We start from the raw sequence: 27832 nt of genomic DNA, 5'->3' as shown, positions 1-27832 counted from the left end.
TTCTCCTCTTTGTCTTTTTGCTTTGCCTTCTGGGGCATTCCCTTACTTTTCTCTTCTAGCCTGTCTGTTGAGATGTTTTGTTTCTGCTCTCATGCTTTTAACTTCCCAGCTTTTTTGTTCTCTAAATGTTCTCCTTAAAATAGCACCCTGCTCCTGTTTCATGGATGCGGTATCTCCTCTGATCTCTGGGAGGATATTAAATACGGCTATTTCTGATATTTTCTCCTCCCTACCTAATGTCTGTTTCCTCGAAGTCGGCCCCACTCGCTCTGTTGCAGAGCTCGGTCTTTGGCAGCTGTTTCTCATGAAGGCTTTCCGCAGATGTCTGGTCATCCTTGGCTTTTTACTCACCTTTAGGGCGGCTGCAAAACTGGTTGGCAGCTCTAAGCAGGGATTGGGGTCTGTGCTGGGAAGCAGCAAAGCTCTATCTTCAGGTTTCCCCTCTAGGTGCTGGTGAGACTCCCCAGAGGAGATTCTTCTGGCCTCCTGCCAGGAGGGTGGAGGTCAGGATGCTGACAGGTGCTGTGAGGGAAAAGGGGGCTCTCCGTGCAGGACGCCGCTCTGTCCGCAGTGTGTGGCGGCCCCCAAGCCACAGAGACTGCTTCCGCGTCCCCAGGGAATAAACCTCCAGAGGGGCCATCCAAGGATCTCCAGGCTTCCCCAGGTCTTGGGCCCCACTGCTTCTGAGCCTTCGGGGGATTCCATTGTCAGCCTTCCCTGCCGCTGGGCCGAGACTCAGCTCCGTGAGGGCTGGCCACCACTTCTCCTGTGCCTCCCCACTGCCCACAGCCGGCTACTGTTCTCTTTCCTCCTGTTCTCCAGGTCATTGGGGGTTTATGCCTTTTTTTTTTTGGGGACGGAAGTCTCACTCTTGTTGCCCAGGGTAGGGTACAGTGGCACGATCTCAGCTCACTGCAACCTCCACCTCCTGGGTTCAAGTGATTCTCCTGCCTCAGCCTCCCAAGTAGCTGGGATTACAGGCACCCACAAGCACACCTGGCTAATTTTGGTATTTTTAGTAGAGACGGGGTTTCACCATGTTGGCCAGGCTGGTCTCGAACTCCTGACCTCAGGTGATCCGCCCACCTTGGCCTCCCAAAGTGCTGGGATTATAGGCGTGAGCCACCACGCCTGGCCCCTTTTTAAAAATTTTCTCTTTGTAGTTTTAGTGGGATTTTTCAGAGGGCACGAAATTAGCTCTGTGTGTTCAGTTGTCCTGTTGGCCCCAAGCCCAGTCTCTCTGTGTTTCTCTCCTAATGATTATTGCCAAGGACTCCCCAGTCCTCCCCATGTGCTCACTTTTTAAAAATTGAAGTTTCCAAATCAGAGGTTTTAAAAATTCTCTTAGATGATATCCCTGAAAGGAAAACCTCCTGGTGAGTGCTGGTATGTCCTGCCGGCCCTGACACTTACTCTCTTCCGGCCAGATCCCTGTCGACAACAGCTGAGCGTGAAGGGCAAACTCTCTGGGGCTGGTAATGAGGCCGGCCTGGCTGGGGCCTGTCCCCAAGGGGCGTCCTCACGTGGAACAAGATTTGGTGCTGTCTTCAGAGAGCTCTTCTAGAACGTCCCCAAGGAGTGAGTTACAAGGCCCTATGCTTTGCAGGACCCCTTTTCCACTCGGGCACACAGTTCTGCCAGGTAAATTGTCCCCACTTCGCAGGCACATGCAGAACTCGTGTGGGGAGCTGAAGGGAGACAGAGATGGGCTTGAACCCCACTCTGAGAGGTTTCTGCGAGGAGGCTCCAAAGGGCAGTAGGGTCTGGACCAGAGAGAGAGAGAGAGAGAGAGAGAGAGGGAGGGAGGAAAGGACTCCCCAGGGAGAAGAAATCTGGGCAAGGGACAAGCGGGACCGACAGGGGGCGCTGCCGGCACAGCGAGGCAAGAGCTCTGCCTGCAGGGAGACAGGTGCCTGCCAGGCAGTGGCTGGGCCCAGCCGGGAGTTGGAGGCCATGAAAGTCTGGACCATCTGACAGCAGAGAACGGAGAGGCCCAATTAGGGCTTTTGAGCTGGAATGCGCCATTTCAAATCCCGGGGCTGGGGAAAGTTCAGTCAACCAGGCAGCTGCCTTGCTCATAGACATGGCATTTATTTGGTGGTTAGCTGTAGGGCTGTTTAGCTGTATGCTTGGAATTGTATAACACGATTCCCACCGGCCAAGACAGATCAATGACCCAGACAGGCTGGAGGGCCAGAAATTAAAAGCATGAAGCTCATAAGTGGGCAGTGGCCACTGTCTTGGCCACCGTCTCTGCTGCCAGCAGCCCAGAGCCCCCAGCATGGAGAAGCTCCAAATCCAGGCCCCTCCCTTCCTGGCCTCCGGGTCTTCCAGGCCTCTACCAAACCCCAGATTCCATGATGTGCTTTTCACCTCACACAGAAAAGCAGGACAGTCAGGTGCCAGGAGGAGGCTAATTGTTCCAGGAGCAGCCTTCAGGAGCAAAAGCAACATGGGGACGGGTTTGGATCTGTTTGTGTGTAGATTGGAAATGTCCTTTGACAGTGCAGGCTCATTCCTCCAGCCCGGGTGCTGCACCAGAAGGTCTTTTGTTTTGGAAATGATTGCTCAGGCCTGCCCAAACCTGTTTGGGACCGTCTAGGCCTTCTCGCCCACCTCTGGTGCTGTGTGCCAGTGGTGGGCTGACCCCAGCAGCCGATCTCTCCTGCCTTTCCAGAAGGTCCCCACTCCACTGTGTCCTGCTCCCTCTGCACCAAGGATGGAGAGCCTCCCAGAATCCACACCAGGCCCCTTACCCTACAGGCTGGGGGAGGCTGGGACTGGGGGCAGGAGCTGCCTGATCTTCTGATTTTAGGGAAATCCTAAGCTGACCTCCCACAGTCCTTCCTCTCCACCCAGGCGCAGGTGGAAACGTTTAAATGGGTTGGGTTGGCCAATCTGGACTAACAGCCTGGAGTGGGCCCAGTGGCTTTCTCTCCAGTGATCCCCCAGGAAGTCAGGGCACCTGGGCTTAGTAAGGGCGTTTGGGGCGTGTGGGCAACTCATGGCATGCGGAGTGGGGTGGCATTCGTCCCTGATGCTTGGTGACCATGTCCCATTGCTGGGGATCCCTGGGCCTGGGAAAGAAAAATGGCCCCCAGGGACAAGGAGGCACAAGGGCAGGGGTCCTGTTAAGGGTCACCTGGGCTGAACCGCCCCCAAGATAGCCTTGAGGTGGGGAGGGGCAGCGGGCTTGGGACTGCCCTTGAAGGGACCAGGGCAGCACTGGGTTCTGGGATCTCCCGTGTGTACCCCACCTCTTCTGTGCCCCTGCCCTGAGGGGTTGGCGCTGAAGGCCGCAGGGTGCTGACCGCCTAAGCCCACCCGGCCATGGCTCTCCCCGCTCGCCGCCCTCCCCGGCCGCGCGACCGCCCGAGCCCCCTCCCATGCCGCGCGCTACGCGCGCCGCCCGAGCTGCCACCGCCGCCGCCGCCGCCGCCGCGTGCTCCTGCTGCCGCCTCGCTCCAGCCGAGCGAGCCAGAGGAACGAGAGAGAGAGAGAGAGAGAGAGAGAGAGAGAGAGAGAGAGAGAGAGAGAGAAGGAGGGCGGAGAGAGGAGGGAGGAGAGAGAGAGAAAGAGAGAGAGAGAGAGAGAGAGAGAGAGAGGAGGCGGCGAGGGAAGAGCGAGCGCGGGGCTGCTCCGAAGCCAGCAGAACCTCCTCGGACAGCGGCCCCAGCCGGGCCCCAGCAGCTCGCGTGGTCGGAGGAGAAGCAGCTGCCACCGCTGCCGCGCAAGCCCGGCCTCGCGCGCCCCTTGCCGCCGGCTCGCCGGTGCCTGTGCGGCCCCGGGACGCCGCTGCCCGCTCGGCGGCCGGGATGCAGCCGGGGCATGGCCGCCGGCCCCCAGTCACCTGCCGCGGGGAGCGCTGAGCCCGTGAGTAGCCCGGCCCTCGTCGCCCGCCTCGCCCTGCGGCGGTCATTCCCATCGGGTTGAGCTGGGGGAGGGGGGCTTGGCCGGGGAGGGGCGCATGGGACCCCGCAGTGGGAGGCGGGCTGCGGAGCGCGGCCCGGGCTGACCCGAGGGCGCGTGGGGTGGGGTGGCGCCCTCGGGGTCAGGGGTCCCTGCGCGGGGTCGGGGTCCCTGGGTCCCACTGGGGCTGGGGTCCGTACGCTCTGTCCGGCCGTGGGCCAGAGGGGAGATTTTGTGAATGGGAAGGCCCGGGGGTCGGGCTCCATGGAGACGCCGGGGAGTCCCGCGCGCTGCGTGGCGGTGGCAGTGGCGGTGGCGGTGTTGGTGGCGGTGGCGGCGGCGGCGGCGGCACAATGCCCGGCGCGGGGAACTCCCCGGCGGGGGGAGGCAGAGGCGCGCGGAGATCCCGGCCCCGCGGGGCGCGTCCAGGGAGGCAGCCGGAGCCCGCGCGGGTGAGAGAGGGGCTGGCGACCCGGCGGTGGTGCAACGTGCGTCTGTCGCGGCACCCAGGCCCGGAGAGAGCCCTGCCGGGGTCCTCTGAAAGGAGGATCGCGGAGAGGTTGATGACCCAAAGGAGTTATGGGGAGGAAGGGGCTGCCACAGCTCCCCAAATAGGACCCCGGCCCGCAGCACCGCGGAGTGCGCGGGGGCTGAGCGGCGAGGGGAGAGCGGCGCGCAGGGCCCTACAGGGGGCGGGCTGGGGGCGCTCCGGGCCGAGTCCCCAAGCGCGTTAGGGAGGCTCGAGCCGGAGCAGAGGCTGCCTCTCCTAAGCCTTGGCTGCCCCCAGGGGCTAGAGCAGCGCGGCCGGGCTGGGGAAGCCGGGCACGCCCCTGGCCCAAACTTTCTGCCCCGGTGGCCCCGGGCGGTGGGGGGCTCGCCCCAGGCGTCTGGGGCTCGCACCCTCGGGAAGGTGGTCTCCTGTGGCGTCTCTGGGTGGCGCGAGGCCGGTGGTCATTTTGATGCTGCGGGTCGCAGCCTCCCTTCCCCGAACGCGGAGCCTCCCCTGGCGCGCAGCCCTGCAGTGTTGGTGCGGGGACCAAGACGCGGCGCCCAGCGTGGAGGGGCATTGGGAACCTGTCGGGTCCCCTAGCGGCCCTGGGATCCCTGGTCTCACGTGGGGTGGGGTGGGATGTTCCCGGAGTCCACTGGCGGGGGCGGGGGCCCAGCGAGGTGGGGAGAAACTCCTGGATGACAGAGCTGCCTCCCCGTCCCCTTTGCGTTCCAGCTTTGGCGAGGGAGCTGATTTATTTAATGATCACTTTTAAAAAGGACTCCAGTGGAGCCGCTAGTCCCGACGCGCGAGACACCCCGCGGTGGAGGCTAAGGACAGAAACCCAAGGGATCCATCCGTGGGTTTAGGTCCCCCTTCCTGCCCCAGCGAGGTGAAGTCGCTTCTTGGGCGCTCCTGGTCGCTAATTTCCTGCTGAAAACGCAGGCTGGACTCGGGGACACTTCGGGTACGCACCCGGGCGCCCCGGGCACTTAGCGTGGAGCAGGTAGGAGGCTAATGGAGTGGGGTCGCCCGTAATGAGGTCTTAGAGCCGGAAGCTGGCTTCGGTTTTACTGGTCTGCAAAAAATAATGAAAAAAAAAAGTATAAACATTGCGGCAGAACCTGCTCATTAAGTGTGCATCGCGGATTCGGGGCGGATGTCTTAATTAGGCTGCGTTGTTCACGGGGATATTACACTAATTAAAACCAGACCCTCCAGGTGAGCGAAAATTGTGAAGGGAGGGAGGGAGAAAAGTTGTCGAGAAGGCGCTCCCTGATGAAAGCTGAGTATGGGCCTCTTTGGGGGGCGCCCCAGGTCACTGAGCGCCAGCAGCATGGCGGGGGCGGAGGAGGGGAGCCTTCTTAGAACCATCCCGGCTCGCCTTCCTTCTCCGCCTCCTGCGGGCGAGGAGCTCCCTTTGGCCGAGGACCGAGGCTGGCCCCCCCGCCCCTCCCCCAGGACTGGAGGCCTTCCTGCGTGGGCGCCTCGCTCGCTCACCGCACACTCCTGGAAGCAACGCTTAACCCCTCATTTCCTGGCTGACAGCTTCTGGGAGGGCAAGGCTGTCCCCAGGAGGGCGACAGAGTGGGTGACGTGGGAACCCCTGAAGGGGTTAAGGAGCAGAAGCACGGTTGAAGGGACGCACCCAAGCCGAGACAGCCTGGGCCTGGCGAGTTGGCTGCGTGCGTGCGTACGGCAGGGGTTGCCACTGGTGCTGGGCTGTTTGTTGCATGGCTGGGGTTTTCGGGCGTGAGTTGTCCATTTCTAGCAGCTATCTACTCCCCTTCCCCCAAAGGAAAAAGGGAACCTGGATGATTGCTTTGATCCACCTTCCTCAGGTGCCTGGGGCCTAGAGAGACCCGTGCCCAGCCCGGGGACCTCGGGTCGCCTCGGGTTGCCAGGAGGAGCCAGGAGTCCAGGGAAGTCCCTAGGCTCCGCCCCTTACTCGGATGGGCCTTTGCTGCAAACGCTCCTCACCCAGTGACCTCGGTCGGGAGCCACAGTGGGGCTGGGAGTATTGACTGCCCTTCGGCAGGGACTAGAGGCTGAGCTGGAGGGAAGGTGGCAGCATGGGCGGCCCCTGCCTCAGTGGCTCAGCAGGCACTTAGCGGGCGCCAGCACCAAGGACAGGGCCGAGGCCTCCACAACTTGCCCTCCTCGTCTTCCCTCCTCTACATGGTCCCAGGGCCGCTGGAGGCGCTGCGGGCACCGGCCCTCAGGCTGCTGAGGACATGGGGAGGGCTCCCAGGCTCATTCAAGAGCCAGAAAAGCCCAGGGCCTGCGAAGAGGTAATTACAGCAAGGAGGCCTCCTGGGTACCATTCCAGAGTGGGCCTTCTGTCCTGTGCCTGTCACTTACTCAACTTGGAGCGTGGCTGATGGCGCATCGCTGAAATGGAAAGATTATCAGGCTCTTTGGTGTCTGGGGATGAACTAAGCACGGTAGTGGCCAGAGAAAATGCCATCTTCCCTGGCTGGTTCAGCCCTGCTGCCTCTCCCCTGCAGCCTTCTTTGACACCTCTCTCCCAGCCACAGTCAGCCCTGGCCTAAGGCGCCTTCACACTAATGTGTGGCAGTTGGAGGTGCCTTGCTGCTGAGGGCGGGGGCCCTGCTTGGTTTATCTGCCCCCTCCCCCGTATATGCAGATGGTGGTCTGACCCATGGCGCCTGTGCGATTAGGAAGGAAGGAATGCGTAAGTCATGCTCCTCTCCTACTCAGAAGTGCCAGAGTGGTGGTGGTGGGGGGGACGCAGTAAAGAGAGGAAAACATGTCAGTGGGCCAGAGCCACAGTGCTGAATGCGAAACTGCAACATTATTTTTCAGCCCTTGCAGGGTGGGGCTTCCCTCCTCTAGCCCAGCCCAGCCCAGAGCCTGCAAGGTTTGGTCGGTTGTCTTCCTGTGTTTATTTATCTCCACACTCCTGCTTGATACTCTGTTATAAAGACAAATGGAACCTGACACGCGGCTGACATTTGGTGAGGAATTTTTTATTTTTAAACAAGTGAAGGGGGAAAAGCCATCTTGAAACTTTCTTCCCCTTCAACAGAGACCCGTTCCTCGGGAACCTACCATCCCCTAAATCCCTGCCTGCCACTGGCCCCTGCTCCTGGCACAAGGCACTGGCTTCGTAAACACATCCCGTTTGCACCTCCACCCTTGGATAAGCTGCAGCATCTCTCCACGCTCTTTCATAAAGCAGCACGGCATTTTCACAGGCTCATGAAACATTCAGACAGCCTCAACATCTTAACTTTCTGCTGGCTCTCTGAAGTAGGCTGCTGTCTGAGCCATCCCTGTCCTCTATAACATCCTGGGTCTATCTCCCTCTCTTCCTGTCCGTCTGTCTCTTCCTCTCCCCTCACTCTTTTTTTCTCCTGTGCTTTCTGAGTGGTGCAGGTGCTTACTGTGTGATTTCCTCCTTGCATAACTTGTGAGGGTTGAGGATGGCTCTTGGTTAATGGTTGCATGGTGAGCATGCAAGGAGCATTGCATACATACATACGCTGTGCATACACAGCGGGGCCTGCTCTGGGTTGAGGACTCATAGACAGACGAGTCACCTCCCTTCAAGAAATACCACGTGACACAGACTGATTTGGTGTATAAAATATAGACATTTTTAAGTGCAATGCACTTAGTAAATTAGTTTGCTATCACAGTTTCTCCAACACATAAACTGACACCAAAACACGCCTTAGAGGGAGACTGGAATAATAAAGAGTATAAAGTCTGTTACTTTATTTGTAGCTTGGGGCAAGCTCACAGTCTATCAGTTGCATTTTGAAAAGTGTGGTCAGGTTCTAGGTGGAAGGAGCCGTTCTGGATGCATCTTGCTTGGGTGCCACGTGAGTCACCCTCTTGGCCTGGGAAAGGACCGTCCATCATCTTTAATTTAGGGGCTTAGGGATGTGCTCCACTGTGTGATAGGACTCGTACGGAAATTACAAGTGCTGAGTGGACAAGCATGTTTTCTCCCAAAGCAAAGGCCAACTCTCGGGTGCAGGGAGCTTGGTGTCATCAGGCCTCTGATCCTGGCCCTTACCTGTAAGACACATGGGGGCCTTGACTGTTCTGGCCAGGCATCCTTCTGGTTTCTTCCTGGTCTCTAGACAGACCAGCAGCTAGAGATGGTCTCCTTGCCCCTCCTCTCTCTCCTCACTGCTGCTGCCCCTGCCAACTCTCTGCACTCGAAACATTGACAAGACAATGGTACTGAAGGCTCTGCAGTCAGGGGAAAGGGGGCAGAAGAACAAGGGATGGGGTGGTCTCCTCTATGGGGAGTGTTCCCCTTGTGGGTAGAGTAAGCTACAGCTTGGGGAGGCTTTTTAGAAGTGAAAATCAGTCTTCCCTTGGATCCATCTCCACTCCTTCCGTGTAGGTCGGGGCCAGGTCCTGCGGGTTCCACCTGAGAAGTGGGTTGTAACTTGCTGGTGTCAACTTGAGTTGGGGGTCCTCAGCCTCCGTGGTTTCCTCTTAGGACCAAGAGCCAAGCACTTGGTATTGCAAGTTTTCTTTTAAGGTTTAATTATTTGTGCTCAGAACATATTCCCAGCAGAAAAAAGAAAGAGGGAGAATATATATATTTTTAGAAGGAGTTTACTTGCTTGTTGCTTTGGTTAGCGGCTGTGCTGAGAGCTTTCTCCCAAGATTCCAGAAGAACAGAGGCCTAGGCGGAGCAACTGCACCGTACCTGGCCATCTCCCTCCTGGACCCACCACTGGCCATCAGCTCCGTAGGCACAGGTCTCTGCTTGGCTGGCTGCTCCATACTTGGGAAGGTGAGCCCACCCTTCCTTGAGCGCTGGGCTGTGAGTGGAAGCCAGCTGGTGAGGAAGGTGGCCGGGTATGTCTGTTTTAGCCCTTTTAGAAAATAATCCCATTTGCAGGCGAGGAAATTGCCCGAGCATAGAAAGCTGCCACCAGCCAGCCCCTGAACAGTTTCAAGTCCTTGTTTGGGGGCCCGGTTGAGATCATAACATGTATCTTTTGTACTAGAGAGGAGGATCCTGTGTGCCTTTATATCTCCAAGGCCTCTTGTCTTGCTTCAAAAATTCTCCCTCCATCAAAACAAACACACAAAAGTAACCCGGACCTCCAGATCGGATTCTCTTCTGCAGGGCCACCAATACTGTAGTGGAGGCAGCGTACCAGGCAAACCAAGGGCACTTTCAGAGTTCTGCCCATGAGCAGCCCGAACACCACGGACTGCAGTCCTCACCCACGTCTCCTCGTCTGTGACACCAGATGAGACCCAGGGATGAAGATGGCAGGAACGGTGGCCCCCAGAGTCCAGGTGCTTCTCCTGCCCTTGCTCTCATCCTGCGGTTCGCATCCTTGGACACCAAGCAAATGCCCATTCCCGGGTCAGGCTCATGTCTCCGAATCGTTTGCTTTTAGGCAATGGTCATGAGAACATGGAGGAGCAGGCTGTCCTCAGCAATGAGATTTTTAATGGAAAAATGGGAACCTTCTTTGGAACCAAAGGACATAGAGTTTCCTTGTATTAGGAAGGTCCACAATTTGGAGAAAGATTTAAAGCAGTACAAACACCCTGGTGCCTTTAGAAATCATTTCTTACTAAACTTTCATAACTCCAAACTCTTACTCAATGCAAATTAGAGGTTTCTCTCCTGGATTACATCAAAAACAACTCCTATTTTTTTCTGGAACTTTTGAGGGCAGGGGGCTGGCTGAAGCTCCAGGGTCTGTTCCTAAGAGCTTCTGGGCACCTTGGAATCAAGCACCTGATGATGGTGACCTCTTCTTCCCCACCCCAGCCCACCCCACCCCACTTTTGAAAAAGCAATGGCAAGAAGGGGTTTTTAGCCTTTTGTTTTCAGCAACGAGGTATGAGGATGACTTTCTAGTGCATCACATGGGAGAGCCACACACACCAGTATGTCCCGACATTACCTGTCACCTTGAGATCCGCGTAAAAAAAGGAAACCCAGAATATGCTTTAAACTGGGTCCGTGGATAGGCTCCCGATGGGCTCTGCAAAGCCTACTGACCTGCTCTTGACACTTGCCCTTCACCCTTCACCCTGGAGGTGTGGCTGAGTCTTCACCTGGTTAGTTTTCGTATTCATGGGAGGTTCTGAGGTTGTACATCTTGGCAACTCCCCAATCCCATCAGCTCATTCTTATAAGACTCACCCTTTGCCCCCAGGGCACACACAGTTACATGCACATTGAAATGGAAGCGACTTCTGAGCAAGGCAGTATGTCAGTTACTTTTCATGAGACCTTAAAGCCCGTCAGGGCTGGCCGCACAACCTGTGGGTGTGGTGAGTGGATTCGGCCTGCACCTGCTGGCTGGTGTGAGGGCTCTGGGCAGGGACAGCCTGAGGCCAGAGCTGACTTCTGATGGTGGCAGGGTTGCCTGCAGCAGACCGCTGGAGAGGGCGTGCACCCTTCCCAGCCTTGTCACCCAGGGCAGGCTCTGGAACCTCAGTTTAGCCAGCTGAGAAGCAGGGACTGCTGCGTGGATCAGGGGATCTATGTAAAGCTGCTGACGTGGTAAATGGTACCCTTCCCTGGGGCTATCCACCTGGTAGAGGGAAGAGCACGTTGCTAGGGTTAGGAAGGGTCAGGGTTAAGGAATGGATTCCGAACTGTTCCCTGTGGGCACAATTATGATGCTGCTTTAAAAGAGCTCCTGATAAACTTGCAGATGCTAGGATGGAAACAACCCTTAGCATGTCTCTAAAGAGAGGGAGGGGTCTGAGGAGACCCCCCCACTCCCTCGGGCCTGGAAGGGCTCCCTGGAGCAGCCCCCAGCAGCTCATGTCCTTAGGAACACCCTGAAGCCAGGCAGAAGGAAGTGAGGTCCTGTCTGTGGGGCCATGGACTAGGTGGTTACCCTGGTCAGGCCATCCAGGGGGCAACAGGGCTCCTGCCTGTGCTGTGCCCCCGCAATGGGCCCACTGTGCTCTCCCCATGCCTCCACTGCCAGCGGGGTGTCAAGAGTACCACAGGGAGGCCGGGGCAGGGTGGCTCACACCTGTAATCCCAGCATTTTGGGAGGCCAAGGCAGGGAATCACCTGAGGTCAGGAGCTCAAGACCAGTCTAGTCAACATGGTGAAACCCCGTCTATACTAAGAGTACAAAAAATTAGTTGGGTATGATGGTGCATGCCTATAATCCCAGCTACTCAGGAGGCTGAGGCAGGAGAACCACTTGAATCTGGGAGGTGGAGGTTGCAGTGAGCCAAGATCACACCACTGCACTCCAGTCTGGGCAACAGAGCAAGACTCCATCTCAAAAAAAAAAAAAAAAAAAGAAAAGAAAAGAAAAAAAAAGAGTACACAAGGAGAGAGGGGCACTGCAGCAGGTCCTCTTGCTTTTGCAAAGGGAGTGGCATTGGATCATCAGGGACGAGGCTCCAAACCATGCCAGTTGAATTTCCCCTGAGGGAGAGGAAAGGAAGGAGGATCATGGCCTCCCTCCCCCAGCCCTTCCCGGGCTCCTTTGAGCCTACAGTTTGCAGCCACATTGCTTACCGTGCAGGCTGAGGGATTCCAGCCCACCCCTGCCTTTCGTGTGGATATGTTTTTGGATCTCAGGTCTCAATGCATGAAAAACTGAAGCACAGCTTTGCAAAGCCCATTAGAAAAAAAACAAAGTGTGTGCTTTTATTCTTTCTGGAATATTGCCTGTCATTGATGTGAGGCCATTAGGCACAGCTGGGGGCCCCACGGCAGGGACGGGTGAAGTGGAACCAGAGATCTGAGGGGCTTCTTCCACAGGCTCCTTGTAGACCTGGGACGGGGCATGTGGTTCACCGGTGTCCCTGGCTGCGTGCCCCCAGCTGCTGGGGAGGAGACCAACAGTGGTTGATTGTGTTCCTCTCAGGGGTGCTATCCAAGGGTACATTATTCAAGTATTTTGGAATCTTGGCAGAAAAGAGAAGAAATTTAAGGTGAGAATTACTGTTGTCAGTGGCGTAACATTATAATCAACACTCCCAGAGAGCCAATGCTGTGTTGAGCTTTATCGTCCAGAAGTCTGTTTGATATCTTGACAGCTGGGAACCTTTAGCTGATGGCCAAAGGGTGGGAGGGAGAGCAGGTGGACGATGGCCTGTGTTTGATAGGGGAGCCTGTTACCCTTTTCCTCACTGTTAAAGCCTTGTGATGGTGTCTGGGACAACTTTACGGGATGATTAAAGGCCATCTTCCAGTGGGTACATTTTTCTTTCTCACCGGCAGATCTCATCCTAGGACAGTTGAGAACGATACACCTAGAATCTGCCTGCTTTTAACTCTTAACAGCATCCTTGGGCCATGGACGGGGGGCTTTCTGCAGATCTGCCCTTTGTGTTTGAAAATACATCTGCCTGTGTGTGTGCGTTGGCAGCGTTGCCATAACCAGCATTCGCTTTCCTGACTTGCCCAGGCTGCAGCATGCAAGATGAGTGTTGCATGGGTACCTCCCCGCCTCTTAGACTTTTAAAATAGAGCCATCTCTCCAGAACAGACGGGCACAACTAAGACAGGTCACTGATAACAGTATCAGTATCTACATGCTAAAGACACAGCTCGCCTCATTTCCCACGGGGTTCTTTCCTTGGTACAAGTCACCCAGGAGACTGACTTTGGGAGAAGTAATTTCTCCCCGTTCCGGGTATGTTTTGCTCAAAATCTAAGAAGAAAACTCACAAGACCAGACTAGGAAAATTTCAGCCCGCAAGGATAATTTTTCAGAAAGTAATGAGCACTAGAAAATGAGGGCTATAAAGGAAGTCTTTAGGTAATAATCATAACTATAATGTTCATCACTTTGAAGTGCATTAATATATACTAAAATTACAGAAAATATTAAGTCTGCTGCAGGGGAAGGGGGCGTGCTTTGGAGCTTGTGGCTAAACCTCCTGGACCAGCTCGGTTCTCCAGGCCACAGCTGGGGCTATGTGGCCCCTGGCCCGTCCCTGCCCTCACAGAGACACCTGCCCTAAGAGAGGATCCTGTGGCCCTAGCTGGGGCCCAGTTGCAGACACCATGAAGGCTGGATGGAGAAGCAGTATCCCCCGCAGCGGGCTCCTTCTGGGGCTGTGATGTTTTATAGCCTGGCAAGGGAATGCCAAGACTCCCTAAGGGCCTGGCTCACTTTATCAGGGTCCTGCTGCTTGAGAGCGGGAGCCTGGGAGACGAGGTGTCCCAGACGTGGCCCCTGGAGGCTGCAGTCAGGCTGAGGCATTCATTCCTCCGCAGTGGTCCTGGGGTGGGGGAGCAGCCGGAGCATGGCTGTGGCGGCCGCATGCTTTCTCCTGCTGCCTGGCTCTCTCTGTTCCCCTCCTGACCCCTGAGCCTCTGCCTCTCCTGCGTTCCCCTTCCTCACTCCCCTCTTTCACCTTCAGAGCTAGCGGACTTCTCCAGGCTGCATGTAGGCGAGGGGCTGGCAATTGGAGGTCAAGCAGGCTGAGCTCGGAGCAGCGGGAGGAAAGATTTACGGTCCTCCCTGCCCGGCTTGATGGACAATTAAAGCCACACACGGTTGGAGGAGAGCAGTGTCGTGAAGAGTCAGGATGGTCAGAATAAATCAGTCACCTCCACTTAGACGGCTGAACTAGACTGCTTCCCCTGGGGTGTGGATTTGAAGGTTCCAGAATGGGCTGTTCAAAGGTTTGGCATACTCTGAGCTCCATCAGAGTCAGAGCCTGAAGACCCTGGGGGTCTCCTCACAAATGGGGCGTGTGCTGTAGGGAATTAAGGGAAAATTCTGGATAATGTGTTTAGAGGGCATTTTGTTTCCAGGGTACCTGGCATCTGCAAGAGTCTCAAACCTGAATGTTTGGGAGTCAGGATAGTGGACCCCCACCTGCAAGCAGAGCGTGTGCACGCATGTGCTTGTGTATGCTTGTGCACATGTATGTGTGCACAGGTGTGTGCACATGTGTAGATTGTACATGCATGTGCCTGTGTGTAGAGTGTGCACACAGGCATGCATGTGCATCCTGTATGTGTCCATGTGCGTGCATGTATGTGCACATGCACAAGTGTGTTTCTGCATTTGTATGTGTACCCACATGTACCTGTGTGCATGCATGAGCATATGTGTGCCGTACATGTGTGAGCACATGTGTGTGTCGTGTGTGGGTACTAGTGCTTGCCTCTTGGACATTGCAGGCTCCACTTGTGTCTTTAAACACACACACCCTCTGCAAGGCTGCCGGGAGCTGGGCTTCTGAGCATCCGCCAAGCCCTGCGGCCGTCCTTCTTCATTTGTTCTGTGTGTTATTTCAGTACCTTGAAGACTCTGGCAATTTCCTCAAGGAAACTTTGTCTTTGTGGAAATGAGATGCCAGCACTCCTCGGCCCTCCCACTGGCTAATTGATGATATGATCCCGCGTGGGAGACTTGCCATTCCTGGAAATGCTCTTTATTTCGTGGGCCCCCCCGCCCCCTGCCCGCCATCGTCTGATTTCTACGAGCTGCTGCATGTGAGGTGCAGGGCTGGGCGTTTGCTGTGACTCAGCCCATGTGCCAGGCCTTTCATTAACTTGGATACTACAATTATGTGCGCCAAGAGACTGCGAGGGCCATTTAGGATTTTTCTCCCTTTAAGAAAATATTCCTTTTTCCCCAGCCAGGTAGCCCAGCCCTTTGCCTCTGCAGCTGTGGCCCAAGCTGTGTGCTGGCCCCAAGCGCTTCTCAGCTCTCCTGGCACCGACCTGCAACAAACTCTTGCTGGGGGGCTGGGGCTCTGCCATGGTTCTGTCGGAGGTGTGCAGCAGGTGGTCAAGGCAGCCTGCCCTTGGGAGCCACAGGATGTGGCCTGCTGTGGCGGCTTCACGGTCACGGTGTGAATAGCAGCATGCGTGCTTTTGTGCCTGTGTGAGCACACACACACCCCATCGGCACACGCGAGGATGACCTTTGGCACAGCACACCTGCTGCTGTGGCCTGCACAGAGAAGGGCTGACCCCAGGACAGCGGCTCCCATTCGCCTCCATCAAGGCCAGCTGGACCCTTCACGGGGCCCTGGGAATTTCCGAGTGTGGGCCGTGGGGTCATGTCATGTGGGGATGGAGTTGCACTGGTCTCCTGCACACACGCACGCTGGCCAGCATATTCGTATGCTCGCAGGGGTAGCCTGACCCTCTTCCTCCACTTAGGAGATGTATGCATGGAAACTTGCCCCTGTGGGTGTCTTGGGATGAATATTTGGGGTCCTGGGGGGTCTGGATTGCAGAGTAACTGGGTACTGTAAGAGTTCCTCTAAATGTCGGGTCTCTTGGGGAGGGGGAGGCATGCAGCACTTCTGTGGGTGGGTGGAAGGTTGAGGAGGGGCCACCCTGGCTCAAGGTCACCCCACGGGGAGCAACCTGATCTGAGGACAGACCTGCCCGGGACTCTGGGACTGAGATGAGACACTTGCTTCCCCCTTCAAAGGTCGTGAGATTCTGGGGGCACAGGCTGCCTTCCATATGGTGCCCACAAAGCTCATTAAAAGCACCATTCAGAGGCCTTATCTCCAAAAGGAAGGCAAGAGTCCAACCCACCTAAGCACCAAATAACTCAACAACTCAAAAACTTATTTTTTTAAACTTCCTTGAGTTGCCATGGTTACTTGCACGGTCCTTGCGTCTCTGTTGCTCTACGTGGAGCTGCTTGGAGGAGGAATTAAAACCTCCAGGGTTCACCCCTTGGAAGGGCCTGTTTGTGCTCCTGTGTGGAGGAAAAGAGCTGGAGAAGGTAGGGATCTTCCAGGACCATGGGATGTGATTTTCCAACATTGCACTTCTGAGATGCTGGAGACGGAATTTGTCTCCCACGCTAAAATAATTATAGCCAGGAGAACAGAGAATACATCATTCTAAGTTAAGGTCCTTAACAACGAGGAGGGTGTGTGCGCGTGTGCATGTGTGTGAGTGTATGCGCATGTGCGTGTGTGTGTACGTGTGTGCGCGCACATGTATGTGTGTGCATGAGCGTGTGTGCGTGTGCATGTGTGTGTGTGTGCATGTATGCGTGTGCATGGTCGTCTCTGCATTGCCACCAACTTCCTCCTGGAGTGCTCTTTTGTACTGGCCACGTGTGTAAAGGCAGTGGCAGCTGAGGCCCCTGCACCTGTTGGCCGGCCTCCAGCAGGCAGTGCTTCCTGCTCCTGTGGCTTGTGCCCAGGCAATGCTACTGAGGTGCAGATATCTGCAGGGGGGTTTTGGGGAGAATTGCTAGTGAGGGATGGGAAAGAGGGTGGGTCAAGGAGGAATAAAGAAACCAAGACTCCTTCTGACCAGGCTCCTCTGTGCTCTTCAGACTGTGGGGTTCCATCCTCCTACCTGCCATGGCTCCGTGGGGAGTCCCAGGGCCCAGATGTGGCCCATGCAGCCCAAAAATTAGCTGCAAAGAGGAGAGTTCATACTGTGGGCCAGCGGTTTGCCCTAAATGCCCCCTGCCTGGGGTCCCATTGTTTCTCCCCCATGGGATGGACAGACTGGCAGGTCATTTCCACTTTGGGGGCCCTGCAGCCCCAGTGGCTTTTGGGGGTGTCTGCTCCCTGCTGGCCACAGGGAGAAGCTGTCCTCCCTCTCTCCTGGGAAGGCAGGAGCCAACCCCTGCCTACAGGGGGCACTTAGTAGGTGACTGTGGATGCAGAGGCTGAAATCAGGTGGTACCTTCTAAGTGTCAGGCTGTAGTGACCGGTGAGGAGGGCCTTCCCAGACCCTTCTTGTCCCAAGTGGTCTCAACCTTTCCCTCTGTTTCCCGCCTCACTAGGCCATCCCTTCCTCCTGTCAGGCCGGGAGAACTGCTCCCCAGTGCTGGTGCTGGGCCACAGGGCCACACACAGGATGACAGCAGAGGGCTCATTCTTGGCCAGGGCTCTTGTTTTCCCTCGTGCCTCCTCTTTCTGCCCCGGGTGGGGGCGGGCAGAAAGCCCTTCTACAAGTCTGTAGGAGGACTGTGTCTGTCTTGCCATCTTACCCGGCCAGCCCTCTCTCATTCCCAATGCAAACCGGAGTCCCTGGAGCACAGCTGGGCTGGCAAGACCAGATTCCCCAATTTGAGGCCAGTCTTGCTTTTCCATGGCTGGGATATTTTAGCAGCAAGACAGGAGGTGATCTCAGGCTCCTGCATTGCCTTTTTGGCAAACTCATGAGCTCGCAGTGTGAGGACAGGTGCTTTCTCCAGGAAGCATTTGGGGTGACTGTGTGCGGCAGCCAGGGGGGTCTCCCTCATGAAGTCCTTTCTTATGTGTGGCCAGCAGGAGGGAGGCCGAGGCCAGGGGTGACCCCAGCATTTCTCTTGCAGAGTCCTAGGAGTGGCTTGGCTCATTAAGTAGATGGTGAAGGCCGATGGGAAGGTTTTGGATCCTTCTATCAACACGGGACATAGCGAAGCCATAGGTTATCACTGGGTGTATCTAAGGCGGTGAGCAAGTGGGACGTACTGACGTAGACAGGCACGCAGAGGACATGAGAAGCATCCACAAAGCCTTCCTCTGGGCCTGAAGTCAGCACCTGCTTTCCATAGCACTTTCTGGGAGCTGTAATCAGCACTGAGAAGGAAGAGCAAAAAATCACAGATCCTGGTGGGCGTCTGCAGCTCCGTCTCCCGTGTTGGGCTGTAAGTGCTTTGCGGGCAGGGGCTGCAGCTGATCCACATCTCCCCAGAGCACCCAGCATGACTCTCCGCTCATAGTCCGTTCTCCGTCAACATTTGTTGAATTCTGACAGCTGGCTGGGGGGCAGGGGTCTTTGTGGCTCATTAGCTCTGTGGCCAGGCTGGGCCCACGGTGGGTGGCCCTGGTGGGTTTCCATGCCTTGGTTATTTCTGCCTCTAGAGGCTCCACTGAGAAGGGGTGGGAGGGTGTGCCGGAGGCCCTGGTCCACCCCTGGCTGGTGCTAGGCACACTCTCTCCCTGCTAATCAGAGAGCCCCAGGGCCTCGGGGCACAGGGCTGTCAGAGGGACAAGGACCCTGGTGATCTGCAGGACAGTCACTGTGGTTTCTGGCCCAGAGAGGAAATGGGCCCTGGTTCTGCCCTGCGGGTTCAGTGGGGCTGTGCATCAGCCCCAGGAGCTTCCTTCCCTCCTTCCCTGGAAGTGAACCTTGGAGCTTGTGCGATTGTTTCCCAGAACCAGAGTCAGCTGCCAAATAGAGCAGACTGCCTCCGAAAGGGGGGTCTCAGATGTCTCTTTGAGCCACCCCTCTTTCCTGGGCTTGGAGTGAGGAGTAGATGAGAGGGAGGGAAAAGTACCAGGGAGGTTCTGGATTGCTCTAGAAGATGCCAGATAATTCTGGAAGATATCCTGAGACTCCTCCAGATGTGTGACCCTGGGGCCAGCTGCATCCTTCGGAGCGTAATATACCCCGTCCACAGGGGAGTACACTCGTGATTATTGATGCTAATGGAAAACAGAAGTGGAATGGATAATTCAAGATGGCAGATGAATCAATATTATTTATATTTAGCCTGTGAATGCGCTGCATATTTCTCCGCTGGCAGATTGGGCTTCACAATTATGTTTTGCAGAATCCAAGAATTTGCTGCCCACGGGCCAAGGGCTGCCACCTTGCTCTTCCTCTAGGAGGGTTTTTGGAAAGCATAGGAGCCCCTCGTGACTTGGCGGCCGGCTTAGAGGGAGGTGCCAGGTCCGTCCTCCCCTCTGCGCGGCTGGCATGCCACTTCCCACAGGTCTCCCCGCTGCTAACACACTCCCTGCAGCCGGGGATTGGTTAAAAGCGTTAAAGAGAGAATGGCCTATTCATACACACGGTGGGTTTTAGGCAGCTGCTTTTCATGGATGTGGAAAGAGATCCACAGTCCATTTTAGTGGAAAGGAAAGATGGCAGAGCTGTCAGTGTGATTTAATCCTAAAGCATGTGGACCTGGTGCACTGTCTTGTCTTCATCTGGTATTCTCAGTGCTTAGCCCAGTGCCTGGCACAAAGCAGGTGCCCAGCGAGCGGTTGCTGACTGAGCATGTTCTTTGCTGGGGCGCTGTGGGGCTCAGTGGCGGGATCAGGTTCCTGGTCTGGGGACCCAAGTCTGCTGCTCCAGGGAGCTGTGTGTCTGCGCGCCGGTTTCTTTCTGGTGAGCTTGACCTTGCACCTTGGTGGCCCCATTACGGTCAGCCTCGGCACACCTGGAAAGTGGCTCCTTTCTCTCAATGCCGATGGCTCTCCAGGCGGGGGTGGGGGTCATTCATCTTGTTACTGCAAGGGTGAGATGGGGAGCGTCATCCCAGGGAGTGGGATCAGCGTCTCCTGGGGGTGTGTCCTGAGGACTCCGTTCTTGGTCAGCACTTGTGCCAAACATGGTCCCGTCTGGTCTCCTCTTTGAGGACCCAGTAAATGCAAACCTTCTGGCCCTCTGTGTCGCACCCACAGGGGATGGAGGATAAGAGGAACCACATGTGAAAACTCAGAAATTGCCAGTGGAGGCTTCTGAGGGTGGCTTCTGGGGTGTGCCGAGGGTGGGGAAGCGCTGGGTGGGTGCTTCCTTGCGTGTTCAGAGGTGTCCCTGGAAGGCCTCACGGCTGCCTACACCCCTGGACCCTGGACGCCAGAACCTTAGTGTGGGCGTGGTGCTCTTTGACATCCAAGTTTAAAAAGATGGCCTCTGATTTGTAAGGTGCCTTATGTTAGACGTCACATTGATTTACATCTCTATATTTAAAAAATTGGCCCTGCTCACACTGCCCTCAAGGAAGAGTACTGTCGGGTCCTGTGGTCCCAGGGACAGAAACAAGAACCTTGAGGTGCTGGGTTTGTGTGGCTCGAGTCCTCCCTGCGCAGGGGCTGGGCTGCACAGCCGGCTTTAGGCCCAGGTGGCCCTGGAGTGGACAGCTTCTGAAGTCAGCATGTGGGAGGCAGGGCCTGGAGGGGGTTGGCTGGTGGTGTGAACAGGAGCATCTGGGGACAGCAAGCTATTTCCGTCTCTCTCCTTGCTGTGGCCTGGGTGCCTCCAGGTGCCTCCAGAGGGTCAGGGCTATGTCTTCCACTTCTTGTTTGTCCCTGCTGCCCCGCAGAGTGCCATTTCCACAGCTCCATGTGCAGAATCTTCTAGAAGAAAGACCTTGTTTCTGGACTAACCCCCTCAGTCTTAAAAGCTTCCAAGGGTCTTAAAGAACATTCCAGCGCCGTCTCAGCCCTTAGTTCTGAGACCCTTCTACTTCCGGTGGAGAAGGGGGGTCAGGAGACACCTCTACCCTCTCTGGCACATAGTAAGTGCTTAATCAATGTTGCGAGAATGCAGGAGGGACTGTTGCTCTGTCCCGATGAGTCAGACACAGGCAGGTTCATCTTCCTCAATTGCGTGCTTCCTCTGTATCCCCTTGAACCTAAAAACAGCTATCTCAGGAAGAGGGAGGACAGACAGTTTGACTGATGGATTCCCCAGGTGCCCCAACCCTTTGGTCCAAGTGCCTCCCCACCCAGCAAGTGCCAGCAGGTTTTGGTTTCTGTCCTGGAGCCCTCTGGTGCCATACTCTCTCCATTTCCTCTCCTGGCCCTTGGGAGCAGGGAGAACAGACGTTGGGCCGCCGCAGATGACCGACTGCCCGAGGCCGGGACCTGAACTGGTGCCCAGTGTGCCCATCGAGTTCTGTTGCTCCCGGACTCCTCTTGTCGTTTTCAAAATCAAGATACAGAAAAGAAAACTAACGTGTGTAGGAGCCACAACCACATCACAAAGTTATCTAAAGTGAGCAGGCCACTCTGGTTCTCAGAAATTAGATTATTTTAGAGTTTCATTGAATTAAGAAAGGAGTCCTCCCTCAGTGTTCCCAGCTCTCTGCCCCTTCCTCTGGTAGCCCCTCTCTCCACGCCCACCCTCCCGCGGCCGATGAGAGATTTTCTGGCGGTGTCAAGGCAATGTGACCTGGTTCTGTAATAAGGAGGAGGCTTATTAGAATGAAGGCCTAACAGCGTTAAAAAAGCAGTCTTTGCAAGATTGAGGCCACAGGGGAATTGTAAATTCTCAGCAAAGACCTCATTTAAGGATTGGAATAAAAACTCGGCATGCGTGTACAGGCGTGCACACATGACGCGCCCTCCAGAAGCAGACTTAGTTTACAAAAAAAGAGCTGGGAGAAGGAGGGAGGATTGGGAGCTGCCAGGGAAGGGCAGGTGGTGTCCGTGCTGGTGGGATGTGGGGTCTCCTGGGGGTGTCTGCCTGCCGAGAGTAGGCTGTGGACACACGTGTTCCTCTCTCATGGGTTTTCTCTGCACCTGCACCCCTCCCTGGAGCAGCTGCCACCCACCTCTGTCCCCCGAGAGTGGCAAGAGCCCAGTGGGGGCTGCCTTCCCTGACCCCCACCTCCGATCACTCATGCTTTTCACCTAGTGGTTGCTGCCACTAAGCAGTCTGTGGTTTGGGGCCTGCCAGGTCAGGAGTGCAGGGGGCCACGGGAGCAGGGGTATGGGGTGGAGGGTGTGCCAGGTCAGGATTGCAGGGGGCCATGGAAGCAGGGGTGTGGGTGGTGGGTGTGCCAGGCTCCTTCTGAGTAGTGAGAAGGGGCAGGGGAGCACATGGCTGTGGGATGAAGTCTAAGGTGCTGCCGTCGTACAGAACATTTGGGATGTGCCAGGACCACCTGTACATTTCCCTGTCAAGGGTCCCATGCTGCAGTGCCGTCTGAAACAGACAACAGCCTTGGTTTGGGCCTGCCGGGACCACCTTGGGAGTGGCTGTCCCTGGGAGAGTCCTGGCGTCCTGAACCTGCTTGTCCTGGGCTCAGCTCAGTGGGAGAGGAGGGAGTGTGTTCACAGAGCAGGTGGGAGTGTGCAAAGGGAACCACTCCCCACCCAGCCTTCCCAGGAACAGGCAGTCCACGGGGTGACCTGGAAGGTCCCCATGGATCCAGCTCCAGTTGCCCACAGGGTGACCTGTTCAATAACACTGTATAAACACACATACACATTCTCACACTACACACACGCACACATGTCCACACACATGCACTCACCACACATGCACACGTGTGCACATACTACACATTCCACACATATTACACACTGGACACACCACACACACATTTACATATGCGTATGTTCACACACCACACACATACACAGGCATGCATATGTACACACACGACAATACTCCACCCCTCCACACATACACATGCATGCATGCATGCACACACGACAATACTCCACACACACACCACACACACACACGCATGCGTGCACACACGGCAATACTACACACACCACACACACACGCACACATATGTGTGCACATACGACAGTGTTCCACACCCTGCAGAAACACACACACATGCATGCATGCACACATGACAGTACTGCATATCCCACACACACCACACACACATGCGTGCATGCACACACGACAATACTCCACACACACCACAATACATACATGCATGCATGCACACACAATACTCCACATCCCACACACACGTGCATGCATGCACACACGACAATACTCCACAGCACACACACACCACACACACACACGCATGTGTGCACACACGGCAATACTCCACACACACCACACACACACGCACATGTATGTGTGCACATACGACAGTGCTCCACACCCTGCAGAAACACACACACATGCATGCATGCACACATGACAGTACTCCACACACAACACAATACATACATGCATGCATGCACACACAATACTCCACATCCCACACACACGTGCATGCATGCGTGCACACACAACACTCCACCCCTGCACACACCCCATATACAATGCATGCATGTGTGCACACACTACAATACTCCACACTCCGCATACACACACTGCACACACCACATACATGCACACGTTTACACGTGCCACACACCACACATGCACACCCCTCCACACACCCTCTGTACGTGCATCCCCCTCCACACACATGCACACATAGCTTTTATTCCATCCTCGTCAGGCTCCCGGATAACCGCACGCCAGCTTCCTGGACTTGCTTTCAAACCAGCAATCTGTGCCCCAACCCTTGCCCCAGACTCTGTTTTCAGGGGCTCCAAGCAAAGGCGGTGACCCTACAGAGAACACGCTACTGTTTGGGGCTGAAATCCAGAGGAGACAGGAGGCCCAAGAGGAAGGAAAGATGGGGATGGGCTGGGGGCTGGGGGCGGCCGCCACCTTCTCCTGGGACCTTCGCTGCTGTGCCTGGCTTTTATCACTTCAGGCTGTGCCTGGAACACAGTAGGTGCCCAATAAATGTGTACCAAAGAGTCTGGTGTCCGTCGGATGGGCAGAGCCTGGCTGGGGGTTCTCCTTTTTGGTGCCAGGATTGGTCCTGGCCATCGTGTGTCTCCTGTCCCCAGGAATTCTAGAGTGGCAGCGTGGCTGTGACAACACTCTGAGTTTCGAGATGAAGGAAGCCCCTGAGATAGCAGGGCTCATTCCAGCAGTGACTTCCAAAGCCTTGGCCCCCAGTGACACCTGTGCCGGGGGAACACATGGCGATGGGTGCCAACCCCCAGGACCACGTGACTGCCGGGTTCAGGAGGCCTCTCTGGGATCTCCCCTCATGTGGGAACCTTTATCCCCCATCCTGGCTTTTCTCCTGGACTCCTTGTTTCTGGAACAGTCAGCAGGCTTGGTAGGAAGGGGCAGCGACAGCTCCCTGCTCCTGGGGCCCCAGCAGACACGGGAACTTCTCGTCCCTCCGAGGGCTGGAAAGCTGCTTGCAGGCTTCTTTTGCACTCCCAAGAGGCTGGATGCTTGGTGAATTCTGAGAAGTTGGCTGCAGTCTCGAGGCCCCTTCTTGGGGTTCATTGAAGATTTCTTTGAGATTTGGGGTGGGGTCCATGTTGGCTGTGTTTGCCATTGTCCTCCCGGGGGCCTTGTGGCAATGAGAACTCTTACCCTAGGGCTGAGCTGATGTCCTTGCTTTCTCCTTTTCGTTCTGGTGAGAAAGGGGCCATCTGAATGCCAGGGGGTGGACACGTGGCATCCAGGGAGAAGGCAGGGGAAGAGGTCTGGTCTCCTGCTCCACTTTCGGTGCCAGGTGGCCAGAGTGAGCTTCATTGGTATCCTAGACTTTCCGCCTCCTTTCCTGGAGGAGCCCCAGCTGGGATGTCCTGGGAGGCGGACTTCCCTAGACATCATCCCAGCCCCAGGAGACCCACAGGGAAGGCAATTTACATTTCAGGTCATTAAAAAATAAAAAGCAACCCAGGGGGGCTGGGAAGGAAATAACAGTCCCAAACTTGGCAACAAATAGGTTGCAATTTTTGGAAGCTTTTTTGTGTGAAGAATGAGTTTCCAGCTCTGCAGGAATATCCATGTGCCTTTTAAACAAAGGGCAATTATGTGCAATCCATCTTTGCTTTTGTGGGCTTCCTAGGAAGGATTCTTGGAGTCTTTGCCTCCATCTAGCCCCCTCCCTTTTAAAATGACAGTCATGTGAAAGTTTCCAAATAATTGCTTGTCTTTTACCATGTGCTATCTTGGCGCGTGTCTGTCCCCTACCAGGGCCTCGTCCCCTGGGGTTCTTATCCTGGGGATAGGACAGATGGAGACAGTAAAGAAGTGTGTGGCCTGGGAGTGGGGGTCTGAATGGGGAGGTGGGGAGGCGGTGTTGGGGCAAAGCTAAGGCACATTGGGCAGCACAGGAAGCACCCCCAAATGGGGCATTTGTCTCCCAGGCCCCCATGGCCCCTGCAGTGCCCTCCAGGGAATGCGTGGGGGGTGGAGGGTACCTTCCCTGCTGCCTCTTCCTCCTCTTTCCTTTTCTTCTTCTTTTTTAATCTGAGGGTTTCATTTTCCAGAAGCTGTCATTTTATATAAACCTCGCGCGGAGGCACATCCGTTCTCACTGCCAAATCTCCACATCAAACGCCGGTGTCCACCATTGAACTGACAGCCCTCCCCAGCGTGCCCGGGCCTTGCCGAGACCTGGAAGGACAGACCCCCCGTGGTGGGACGATGCAGGCCAAACCCACGTGGGGGTGTCGGGGTGCGCGGGGGGTGTTGGGGTGCGTGTGACCCCTCTTCACTGCTGTTCTCCAGAGCCCCTTCCAGGGGGTCCCAGCTCCTCCCCGTGCATTTCTGGTACAGCGCCCAGGGCCTCCCGGGGAAGCTCCAGGAGCCTGGGCAGGCAGCAGGGAGGGGATTGGGAGGGAAGAGGCTATCCGCTCAGGCTGAATCATGTCCTCCCAAAAAGCCATGTTGATGTCCTAACCTCTGGGACCTCAGAATGTGACCTTAGAGACAGGGTCTTCTCAGAGGGGATGGGGGGCCCTAATCCAACAGGACTGGTGTCCTTATCCTCAGGGTATATCAGGACACAGAGGCACAAACGGGAGGGTGATGTGGAGAGACAGGGAGAAGACAGCACTTGGCTGGGCCGAGGCAGCCACAGGCCACCGGCACTCAGGGGAGCACCCAAAGCCAGGAGAGGCCTGGGGTGGATTCTCACTCAGAGCCCCCAAAAGGAGCCCACCTGCCGGAGTCCACACCCTGACTCAGACAGCAGCCTGCCGCAGCGCGAGAGGATCTATGCTGTTGTTTGTGGCCGCCAGTGTGTGGTCCTGTGTTATGATAGCCCCAGCGCTGATGCCCCCTCTGAGGCATTCCTTAAGTTTCCTGCCCTCGAGCACTGCTGTGCCCTGAAAGACCTGTCCAAGCTCAGGACGGGGTCTCACTATATGGCCCAGGTCCAGGCTCAGGACAGGGTCTCGCTATATGGCCCAGGTCCAGGCTCAGGACAGGTCTTTCAGGGGAGGGCTGTGCTTAAGGGTGGGGACACCTGCAGGGTGCTGTTCATTTTTAGGGAAGCAAACAGCAGTGAAGGAGGTGTGGGGTGGGCCATAGCTCAACAGATCAAAGAGAAATCGGCTTGCAGGTTCTTCCTAACCCAGGGTGAGGGTGGTCAGTACCTTGGTCAACTATTATTTATTTTCCTGGCTGCAGCAAGGTCTGTGCTCGGCTCCTGGAGAGGCAGGAGGAGGATTTGATGCCAAGCCTGCCCTTAGGATGTTTTTTCGTCTTCGTGGTGGGGTGAAGCCCAGAATGTCTCCTTGCACCGAGTCCCCAGGGGGAGAGTAAGATCCGTCGTCAAGTGCGTTAAAAAACACGTGAGAAAATGCCCAGTCTTGGGCCTGGCTCAAGTAAGGCTCAAACTCATTTGTTTATGAACATTACCGTGAGCTCCAGAGCTGGATCTGCATGGGCCAGCTCCAGCAACTGCACCCCACCTGGAAACTCCTATTCATGCCTCAAGACCCAACTCAGGCTGAGTAAGGTGGCTCACGACTGCAGTCCCAGCACTTTGGGAGGCCAAGGTGGGAGGATGGATTGAGCTCAAGAGTTCAAGACCAGCAATATAGCAAGACCCCCCTTCTTTACACAAACATTTTAAAAAAAGAGCCAGGCATGTTGGCATGCCCCTGTTGTCCCAGCTACTCAGGAAGCTGAGAGGGGAGGATTGCTTGAGCCCAGGAGTTCAAGGTTGCAGTGAGCTATGATTGTGCCACTGCACTCCAGCCTGGGTGAGAGCCCATCTGTAAAAAGAAAAAAGACCCAACTCAAATGTTCCATCCTCCTGTGAAGTAGCTCTGTCTGCTTCCCCCGGGCTCCTCCATCGATTCTCCCACAGCCTTTCCCCCTGCTTCCAAGTGGGACCTGGATCAAGGTCCTGTGGTTCCCTGGTTACATACCTCCTCCCTTCCTAGGTGCCACCTGGTCCGAAGCTTGTGGTCTAAAGCTTTCTGGCTGGCCTGCTGCTCTGTGGGGGGACCTCGCCTGGCTGAGCGACTTGGGCAACTTGGGGCTGAGGGTCCTGGCTGAGTGGTTCTACTGGGTTTGTAGGCGATGCTGGTGTCCCCTGGTTACTCTCACCAGCCCCCTTCTCCCAAACAGGATTGGCCTGGCCATCACAACAGATAAGTCCAAGTTAGGATGAAAACAGCAGGGGCTGGGGTCCCCAGCCTTGCTGGTGTCTCCTGCAAAGGACACTGGACTGTAAGGTGGAGGTCTTGGGATCAGGCTGCCGTGGACGTGCTGTGTAAGGTCATGCCACCTGGGCTCCATGGAGCCTCTCCCATGCAGTGTGGGCACCACTGCTGCCCCTTACATTGCACAGGAAGGATGCTGGCACCACAGTGACCGAGTGTGGAAAGAGGCTGTCATGACCAGCCGTGCTCCCTTCTCCTCACACCACCTTCCTGTTCTCAGGGTTGCGGGGCATCTTGGAGAGTCGAGGAGACCACCACAGGGTGGGTGGTCTGGGCCTCCATGGTCCACCTTTCTGTCTTGCACCCACCAGTTACTCTGGCTACAGAATTCTTGGGACTGGACAGTTATTGAGTCGATTTCCAGTGATCTTTCTTGGACCGGTTTCTGCATCTGTAGCAGCAAATCCATTTTTTATTTTACCTCCAGTGTGGAATTTTCCCAGTTATTTTAAATAAGTTTCATTTGTTTGTGCCTGGAATTCAGATAAGTATTACCAGCCTTGCACAGATGCAAATTCAGAGTCATAAAGGAATATCGAC

General features: G+C 55.9%; 1 protein-coding gene across 30 annotated transcripts in view; it reads left to right on the top strand.

Annotated features, from left to right (window-relative positions):
* Nucleotides 1–3479: 3479 nt before the first annotated feature.
* Nucleotides 3480–27832, top strand: part of RBFOX3 (RNA binding fox-1 homolog 3) — a 522239-nt gene continuing 497886 nt past the window's right edge. For 16 of the 30 annotated variants that reach the window (XM_065532120.2, XM_074020776.1, XM_065532118.2 and 13 more), the window contains exon 1: nucleotides 3480–3873. The gene's annotated coding sequence lies outside the window, so the exon portion shown is untranslated. Of the gene's footprint in view, nucleotides 3874–4214; nucleotides 4362–27832 lie in introns of those variants that run through there. The other 14 variants (XM_074020796.1, XM_074020792.1, XM_074020774.1 and 11 more) reach the window with 1 other exon arrangement.

The sequence above is a fragment of the Macaca fascicularis genome, chromosome 16 (assembly GCF_037993035.2).
Source record: "Macaca fascicularis isolate 582-1 chromosome 16, T2T-MFA8v1.1".
Lineage (NCBI taxonomy): Eukaryota > Metazoa > Chordata > Mammalia > Primates > Cercopithecidae > Macaca > Macaca fascicularis.
The sequence above is the reverse complement of the archived record's forward strand: the minus strand, read 5'-3'. Positions and strand labels throughout refer to the sequence as shown.